Here is a 10,979-nt window from a genome sequence, read left to right on the forward strand (position 1 = left end):
ACAGTTATACCAAGCATATACAGTTTACAACAAGCAAGACAGGTAAAGATAAGCACAATTAATAATCATAACCCAACATATATGATTCTCAGTATAGATCCCATAGTCACATCCCCAAGACACTCATAACAACAACTCATCCATTTTTCATCACATAGCACACTTTGTTGGCGCCACAGGACCAATCGCATGCCCATACATGAGGGTCAGCGCATATAGCTCTGAGACGGCCCCGCAGCACCCTGCCCCGTATCGCAACACGGAGGGGTCGATCGCAACCGACCGATGAACCGCAGCTCATCATAGTTTGATCGCAACCAAACAGTGGACCGCAGCCCAAGAGTATGTCATCTGACCGCAGCCAGGAAAATAAACCGCAGCTCATGTAGAAACGTTTGATCGCAACCAAACGGTGGACCGCAGCCCAAGAGTGTAAATCTGACCGCATCCAGCTTCTGAACCGCAGCTTAGGAATGACTAACCCGATCGCAACCGAATTGGGGTATCATGCACACATAACACATAGCAAGCACATGCAACCCACATTAACACATTGGGAAGGGGGAGAAAACGTATAACAAAACCTATGCGTGATCCTTCACATACTAAGAATAATCCTAAGGGGTTCATACTTCTTTCACCTAGGTCAACGGGATACCAATTCAACTAGCATGCAATATATAAGACTCATACAACCTACGAACGGTACCCGAAATATCAAACTAGACATATGCACGATAGACGGAGTCCGTTGGGACACCACGGGGGTCGGGGGAATATCAACGGGGAAGCCAAAATCCCAAGGTGGGGTACAAACCAGCGGGTAGCCGGTGGCTGAGGGGTCACCCGCCGGCTGCCCGCCGGCGGCACTGTTCTGGGCAGCGGGTGCCCGGCGGGCAGCTGCCCGCTGCCAGCGAGGCCTCTTTTGGCCGTGGGTAGGTGGCGGGTCCCCTACCCCCACCTACCCCCCACTGACTCTTTTTCACCAAAAACGCCCCGGGAACCTTTGTGGAACCCGAAACCATGCTTAGACACTTTCAAACGCAATTGATAACACACGTAGATAATTAACGGATCAAAATCAAGAAACATACGGCACATAACCTATCATGCCTTTCTAAACATAATCAACACCCAATCATGCGAATTCCCACCCAATATACCAAGAATAATACCATACGAATTCCACGATATAACCTAGGGTTCTAATTATTTTTAAATCAACAAGAACACAATTCATCTTCAAAAATCAAGATTCGGTAGGAATATCATATAAATATCAAGAACATCATATAATCATTAAGAACATCAAGAACACCATATAATCATCAAGAACGTCATATAATCATCAAGAACACCATAATTATCAAGAACCTCTCATCATCAAGATCACCCATGGAATCATCCCACCAATCATCAATAATAATATCACAAATCATCAATACACAATAATATGGGGAAATCCTAAGAGGGGAATCATAGCTATGAAAATAGGTTTTGTTGAGACATGGGTTACCTTTTAGCCTTAATTAATTCCTTGGCTATGAAGGGTCTTTCTTGAAGCTTTCTTCTTTCTTCATTTCTCCTAGGGGAATTCTTGGAACTTCTTGTGTGGTGAGGGATTATTGTGGTGGGAGTTCTAGGTGCCTCCTTATGTTCCCTATTTATATATCTAAGAGTCTTATTTAGGGCCTAATTACTATAGGTTTGCTAACTCTATTCCTTTTAGGACTAAGGATTGGGTTTAGGGGTAAGGGCCCATGGACTATGGTGGGCCTTTCCTAATTAATTATTGTGATTTAATTCTTTCTTTTGGGTAATTGGTTAAATGATTAATTGGTTTTAGGGATCGTAACACGGGGTGTTACAGTTGCGATCAATTGGCTATAATGACTATCTGATGGGTTGAGAACCATCAGGTATTAACCCGACCGGTTGCGATCGATCGGCTATACAGGCAGTTGGATTGGTTGAGAACAATCGGCTGTTATATATATATATATATATATATATATATATATATATATATATATATATATATATATATATATATATATATATATATATATATATATATATATAGGGCTGCGGTCCATAATCTGGTTGCGATCAGATATACATGATAATAGGGCTACGGTCCACCGTTTGGTTGCGATCAAATGTTTATAAATGAGTTGCGGTTCATTGATTGGTTGCGATCAATCCCCTTGTGCTGCGTACAAGTTAAAGTGCTGCAGGGCCATGTCAAGGCTATATGCACTGACCCCTTGGCAATAGAACTCAAGGTTCGGGTCATGTGAATGGTCTCGCGGCACCACCATATGTGCATACGTGTCTTATTGTTGATTGTGACTGAAATAGTAACTGGATATTGATATGATTGATATTGGGTAGTCTTGTGACCTTAGGATGCGTGCTAGACTCTTTATGTGTATGATTAATTGTATTGAATGTATCTGTCATCGCTTGATTGAGTTGGTCCTCGGTTTTAAATTAGAGTTTCATAAGTATATATGTATTCCGGCTTCAAAATGATTTTCCTTATATCTACCTATATTGTACTTAACGCGTTCGAGTGGGTTACCACCATTATTCGCTGAACAAATATTATTTGGCTTTCAGGCATAGATAAATAGCTCCGGAGCGCGCTAGATGGACCCAGGGACCTAGTTAGATTAGTTCAATTATCGGTATACGTGCCTTGAAGTTGTATTAGATATTGATTTGAGGATTTCTTATGTTTGGATAGTATAGCCTGTACATCTGAGTTCTCCAGCTCAGATGTGGCATAGCACCCCGACTATTATGTTTAGTTTATGTTCTGTTTGGGAATTGATAATAGAATTACCTTTATTTCATAAGCCTTAAAAGTTTTAAAATTTAGGGTGATGTGCATATTTTACACTCATATTTTAGGTACATTTTTATAATATTTTTGCATTAGTTATTTAATATTATTTAATAATTAGTTCTTTTTATATATAATATATAATATATAGAATACATATTAATATATATTTATATATATATATTACGTACTATACTAGTATATATATTTATTATGAATCCTAATATTTTAAATATTACTTCATATATATATTTGTTTAGTCCACATCACTAATCAAACATGTAAATGCTTCCTTTTCTTTTCCTTCATACAGGCAATCAACAGGAGCGATTCTCGTGGCGCCATTCGGACGTGCGGAGAGAAATTAGGAAAATGAGTGGTAGAAAATAGCCTAGGTCCATTTTGGAAAATGTATAAATAGTGGAAGATTTCTATTCTAAAATGTTCATTCTTCCCCTCTCGATTATTCTGTAAAGCTGTTATCAATGTCCATTCATTGCTAATTTCTTTAGCTTGGTTTAATGAATTGAAGCCCCGGATTTGATTATGCTGTAAGATTATTTATTTATTTTATTATATAATTTTTATGCATTTGGGTATTAAATATTCTTCTAACCTATTTGATATAATTCTTTGCTATATTAGATAATGTTGTGCTACAAATTATTCTAATATTCAGTAGCAACTGAGGTTAATTATTGATGGCTTAGTGATAATTGATTTCAGGAAGAATATTTTCCTAAATTAAATGCAACCGCTTGTGCTTGTGTTATTTAGTTTGTCGGTTTTCCTAGTTCCTATTGCTGCTATTAAATTAAATCTATAGCGCTTGTCTTAGGTTATTTAGTAGTTAGGGGTAATTAAACCGCGTGTGCTTTAGTTACCTACAACTAAGGGAAAACGGGAATGAAATAATTTCACGACAAATATTCAATTGCATATTAATTGCTTTATGAATCAATGATCAGTGTTATATTCCGGTGGTGGATCTTTAGTAACCAAGGTTTTCTAATCTGAGTGTTTTCAATATATTGTTTTCATTGCATTATTCGTTTATTTTCTTTGATTATCACCTTCATACCAAAATCCCCTTGACTTTAATTTGAACACATACATTAAACTAGTTACTCCTCGTGGGATCGATCCTTACTCCCGCTACTACGTTTGTAAGGTTTTAATTTGGGAGCCTACGACAGCTCACCAAATTTTGGCGCCGTTGCCGGGGAGACTTTCTTGTTTATTTTGTGTTCACTTATTTATTTGTTTATTTTATTTATTTATTTATTTTTTTGTTTTTTTTTTAATCAAAAAGAATAATTTTCTTTTCTTTCAGTGCTTTTACATAAATGCTGCAATATATTTTCTCTTTTTTTTATGCCTATAACCCGATCTGCTGATCAAAAAATCTTGCCGTACTATCCGGAAATTGAAAGAACTATACGCAGGTGGAAGAAACAAGCTTTGAGAAAATTTGAGTTTAGTGATCTGGCTACCGATTTCGCCAATTCTAATTTAGAAGAGGAACCCATGGCTCAAAATCGGACTTTAAAAGAGCTTGGAGCTCCAAATTTAGATTACCAACCTTTATGCATCACTTTCCCTGCTCTGGATGCTAATGTACAATTCGAACTGAAATCTGGGTTAATTCATCTTTTGCCTTCTTTTCATGGACTTGCGGGTGAAGATCCTCAAAAGCACTTAAAGGAATTCCATGTGGTGTGTTCAAGTATGAAACCCACAGGGGTTACTGAAGAACAACTCAAGTTGAGAGCTTTTCCCTTTTCGTTGAAGGATTCAGCGAAGGATTGACTATTTTATCTACCTTCCAGGAGCATCACCACATGGAATAACTTGAAAACAGTGTTCCTTGAAAAATATTTCCCAGCTTCAAGGGCGGCCAACATTAGAAAGGAAATATGTGGTATAAGGCAAAACAATGGAGAGTCACTGTATGAATATTGGGAGCGTTTCAAGAAACTATGTGCAAGTTGCCCACACCATCAAATTAGTGATCAATTACTCATTCAATACTTTTATGAAGGACTTTTTCCAATGGATAGAAGTATGATTGATGCCGCAAGCGGTGGTGCTTTAGTTGAAAAGACACCAGACGATGCAAGAACTCCAATTGCAAACATGACTGCAAATTCTCAACAGTTTGGCAATAGATTTGTCCAACCGTCTAAGCAAGTGAATGAGGTAAATATTTCTGCTCTTGAACAACAAATTTCTGGTTTAACTACTCTTGTTCGTCAATTAGCTGTATGCAATATGCAAACTGTAAAAGCATGTGAAATTTGCTCGGTAATTGGGCACCAAACTGATGCCTGCCCAACTCTTCAAGAAAAACCTATTGAACAAGTCAACACGGCTGGAGGTTTTCCTGGACAACCTCAAGGTAAGTATGATCCGTTCTCCAACACATATAATCCTGGATGGAGGGATCACCCAAACCTTAGCTATGGGAACTCACAAGGGAACCAGTTTGTTCAGAATCGTTCCAATTTTCAGCAGTACAGACAATCATTTCCTTCAAGACAACAACCAACCCAAAGCTCTAGCTCAAGTATGAATCTAGAAGATATTGTTAAATCTCTTGCTACTAACACTTTGCAGTTTCAACAAGAAACACAACTATTCCAACAAGAGACAAGAGCTAGTATTCAAGAAACAAAGGCCAGTATTCAAAACTTGGAAAGACAAATGAGCCAACTAGCACCTACGGTAAGTTGGTTAGAAGCACAGAGTTCTGGCAAATTACCCTCTCAAACGGTTGTTAATCCTAAAGAGAATGTAAGTGCAATTAATGTTGAAAGTATGTCGCTGGAAAAGAATGTTGATTTAAACAAGGAAATAAGTGCAGGAATCATTGCCAACAATAAAGAGAAGTCCGAAGGTAAGCTTTCATCTTTTTATGATTATGAACCAGTACCCCCATTTCCTCAAGCTCTTTTAGAAACAATAAGAGGAAACTCAAATAATGATCTATATGAGACCTTTCGTGAATGTGAGGCGAATAAACCATTTTTAGATTCTATGGAAAAAGTACCTCGCTATGCAAATTTTCTAAAAGAGGTACGCACTATGAAAAAGAAACGAAATAATGAAAGAATTGAGGAAGTGAAAGTGCAAGAGAATGTCTCTATGGCTAGTCAAAGCAATCTTCCTGAAAAGTGCAAAGACCCAGGTATGTTTACTATTCCATGCATGATAAGTGGGGTGAAATTTGAAAATGCTATGTTAGATTTAGGAGCTTCTATTAATGTCATGCCATATTCTGTTTATGCTTCTTTAAATCTTGGACTCCTGAATAAATCTAGTATAATAATTCAATTAGCTGATGGATCTACTACATATCCTAGGGGTGTGATTGAGGATTTGATTGTTGAAGTTGATAACTTGGTTTTTCCTGCTGATTTTTATGTGCTTGATATGGAAAATAATAATCATATTTTGTTAGGAAGGCCATTCTTAAAAACTGCAAAAACAAAAATTGATATTCATAGTGGTATGCTTACTATGGAGTCTAATGGTAAACTTGTGACTTTTAATATTTATGATACCATGAAATCTCCTAGTGATGATAATTTTGCAATTTTTGTTGATTCTTTGAACTTTGTTACATTTGATGAAATTGTTTCGAATGAAAAAGAAAGAAATAATAAATCATCTTTGAGTACTAATCTGCATGAAGGGACTGTTTCTTTGAATACTCATAATCATAGAAGGTACTCAAAAAGACGATGGAAATTTAAAGAAATATCATAAGTCGAGCCAACGACGATAAACAAAGGCGCTGCTTGGGAGGCAACCTAAGGTGTGTTTGTTCCATTCTTTTTCTTTTATTCCCTTTTCTCATTCAATAACCCTTTTTCTGTGCTTTTTTGTTCAACATTGGGGACAATGTTGATAATAAGTGTGGGGGAGGGAAATTAGTTTTATTATTTGTTTGCATATGTCAAAATTTTCAAAAATTTTCACAAATATTTTACTAGTATTTTAAGCAAAATAAGTATTATTTTGAAAAAAATTATTTTATTTTTCCTTTCTTGGAATTCATAACATGATTGAATAAATAGTTTGGCAAATTGTGACTAGTTTGTTAGCATTTCTTGTTTGATATGTAGTGACTATATTAAGTAAGCAATAAACCTGTGAGTGTTTTGAGCCATTGACTGACACTTCGGTCTTATTTTTTTCTATTGTGTGATTTCTTCCATAATTTTGTTTCTCTAGAACTTGCCTTGATTCTCTTTTAAAGCTAATTAGACCATGCATGACTCAAGTGTGATTAAGGCCATTATTTGATTTTGAGCCTCACTAGCCAAATAACCGGTTTGTCCTATGAATTATTTCTCCTTTGTTAACCCACTTTGAGCTTTACGGCCATTCTTTTCTTTATCTTGAACCACATTACAAGCCTTTTATATCTAAAAATAATGTCTTCACCCAGCTGAATAACTAGTGGAGCAAATTTTGGATTATTCTTGATGTGAGATTGTGAAGAATAAGTGTGGGGGGGACCATTTGTTTTGTTAATATGATTGAAAGTGAGGTGGGTTGTATCGTCGTTGCCAATATGGTTTTGGCCTTTTATGGAAAAGAAAAAATGAAGGCAGTTCATCATTTCAAAAAAAAAAAAAAAAGTATGGAACATTGAAAAAATGAAATGAAAAAAATAGAGAATATATGTTTGAAAAAGAAAAATATTGCTGAAAATTTATGAGAAAATGAGAAAGAATCAGCAATTGATTTTGAGTTGAAGTTACGTCCAAATAAGTTAAGCAAGGGAATACTGAGGAAGAATTCTATAATGATAGTCATGTTGAAACCTCAATAGATTGTGTTTTTGAATGGAAATTGAGGGTGTTGAGCAGGTATCTTGGATTATTTGCACATATTTTGCTCCTCTAGTTTGAAGCTTTTGCTTAAGCTACTTTCCTAAATATTCCCTACCTTAACCCTAGCCCCATTACAACCTGTGAAAAGTCCTTATGATTTGTGTCATGCATGACTCTTGTAGTGGTGATTGAGAAGATATGCAAGCCTATGGTAGAGCAATTTTATAGGAATGAACTTGAGCGAAATTTATACCTATCAAACACTTGAGAGATGAGTTATATTCCTGTGAGGGCTTACTTATTTAGTTCTCTTAATTTTCAGACAGGGGTGCTAACTTATTCATTGCAGGGTGCTTCAGATTGTTGTTCATGATATGTTATGAGTTTTGGGAATTTCGTTTTAATTTACTTTGCAAGTAATATTTTTGCTTGGGGATAAGCAAACGTTTTAGTGTGGGGGAATTTGATGTGCATATTTTACACTCATATTTTAGGTACATTTTTATAATATTTTTGCATTAGTTATTTAATATTATTTAATAATTAGTTCTTTTTATATATAATATATAATATATAGAATACATATTAATATATATTTATATATATATTACGTACTATACTAGTATATATATTTATTATGAATCCTAATATTTTAAATATTACTTCATATATATTTGTTTAGTCCACATCACAAATCAAACATGTAAATGCTTCCTTTTCTTTTCCTTCATACAGGCAATCAACAGGAGCGATTCTCGTGGCGCCATTCGGACGTGCGGAGAGAAATTAGGAAAATGAGTGGTAGAAAATAGCCTAGGTCCATTTTGGAAAATGTATAAATAGTGGAAGATTTCTATTCTAAAATGTTCATTCTTCCCCTCTCGATTATTCTGTAAAGCTGTTATCAATGTCCATTCATTGCTAATTTCTTTAGCTTGGTTTAATGAATTGAAGCCCCGGATTTGATTATGCTGTAAGATTATTTATTTATTTTATTATATAATTTTTATGCATTTGGGTATTAAATATTCTTCTAACCTATTTGATATAATTCTTTGCTATATTAGATAATGTTGTGCTACAAATTATTCTAATATTCAGTAGCAACTGAGGTTAATTATTGACGGCTTAGTGATAATTGATTTCAGGAAGAATATTTTCCTAAATTAAATGCAACCGCTTGTGCTTGTGTTATTTAGTTTGTCGGTTTTCCTAGTTCCTATTGCTGCTATTAAATTAAATCTATAGCGCTTGTCTTAGGTTATTTAGTAGTTAGGGGTAATTAAACCGCGTGTGCTTTAGTTACCTACAACTAAGGGAAAACGGGAATGAAATAATTTCACGACAAATATTCAATTGCATATTAATTGCTTTATGAATCAATGATCAGTGTTATATTCCGGTGGTGGATCTTTACTAACCAAGGTTTTCTAATCTGAGTGTTTTCAATATATTGTTTTCATTGCTTTATTCGTTTATTTTCTTTGATTATCACCTTCATACCAAAATCCCCTTGACTTTAATTTGAACACATACATTAAACTAGTTACTCCTCGTGGGATCGATCCTTACTCCCGCTACTACGTTTGTAAGGTTTTAATTTGGGAGCCTACGACAGCTCACCATAGGGGTGTTACATTGATAGCATCACTCGGGACTCCATTAATTTTGAAAGTACTGCAGATCCTCAGAAATCTTGCAACGTGAGCATTAGGGTCTTCTGTTGGTGACACACCAAAAGGATCTGAAGCAGCCATCTGAATAATAGCCGATTTGATTTCAAAATTATTAGCATCAACCCCCGGCACATTGATACTTCCATGTTCCCCTACATCTGGACCAATGTAGCCTGACATGGGCCTCCCAATGCGTAGTGGTTGATTGGCTCCATCTTCATTGAGGGCCAAATTGTTCTGATTCCCTTCCTGCGCCATCCTGACCTGTTTTCTTAAGAACTTGGCCTGCTTTTCAATCTCCAGGTTAAAATGTTCTAATCCTTCGTTCCCGAAGAGCGAGTTTACATACAACACCAAGTCCGCTGATAACAGAAACACAACTCAACACAAGAAACTCATTATCGGTTAGCGAAAATAAAAATAAAGTAAAAAGAAAATAGAGTAGACCCTAAAGTAAGACTTTCGCTAATGTCAGTACTTAACGTCACCTCCCCGGCAACGGCACCAATTTGATTGCGGTAATTTAGGCAAACAAATAATACCTGGAGTATTCGGGTTATCGATCCACAGGAAAGTGGGGTACTAAGCACTAGCTACTTGGTTACTCATATGGAACTAATTTGAACGAAACTTGAAGATTTGATAATTGTAGAAAATAAAAGACATAATAAACTAATTAACAAGGTGTTGTAAGCAATAGAGCAAAGCAGGATTCTTGGGATCACAATGTTTAATCACCTAGTGCCAATCAAAGTTGTAATATTTAGTTTGGAATTAAGAGTAGTGTGAGAATGCAAGGTGGAATTGAATTACTCTCGTAATCTCTATCCCTAGTGAATTTCCACTCTCGTGGCTTAAACACTCAATAAGAACGAAGAACAGCATTCATTAACTCTCAATTACTACCATCTCTCGATGTGTAACAATCTAGAATAAATTCCCCAACTAATTTGCCCTTTCTCAAGGTGCAACCGCGTTTGCCCTAATTTATGCCTAACTCTCGTTATGACATGAACATGACTATGAAGCAAGTAATTTAAGTCTTTAATTACTAGCAACAACATATTAAAACAAGATTGCAACACAAATCATAAAACCAAACGTAAATATAATAAAGAATTAAAGAACTAGACACATAGGTTCATAAACAAATTCACCCAAAAATCCCTAAGGGTTTTTAGCCTCTCATGGCCATAATAGCAATCAATACAAACTTGAAAGATAAACAAACAACAATAGGAATAAGAGCAAAAGGGAAAGAATTCTCCCGAATTTTATTAGCCAATTCTCTACTCCAAAGCCAATTGTAAATCTTCAAGTTGATCCTCTTGGTTTTTGCTCTTCCTTTGCCTTCCAATACCAAAATCTGGGAAAAAAAAAGCTCTAGGGTTGATGGAAGAGGATCCTTTTATAGTGGGAACCCAATGGAATTAGTTTAGGAAAGTTTCAGACTTCCAAATATTTCAGCAATACGCGCTCTCGACGCGTCAAGCCTCTGATCTGGGCACGGTCTTTAGTTAACGGAAAGTCTCGACGCGTCGAGGCTGTGATGCCTCAACTTCCTCCTCTTTTGACCATTCGTGCTTGAAAATCTCCCCTTACTTTTGCACTTAC

The sequence above is a fragment of the Ipomoea nil genome, unplaced genomic scaffold (genome assembly GCF_001879475.1).
Source record: "Ipomoea nil cultivar Tokyo-kokei standard unplaced genomic scaffold, Asagao_1.1 scaffold0755, whole genome shotgun sequence".
In the NCBI taxonomy this organism is placed as follows: domain Eukaryota; kingdom Viridiplantae; phylum Streptophyta; class Magnoliopsida; order Solanales; family Convolvulaceae; genus Ipomoea; species Ipomoea nil.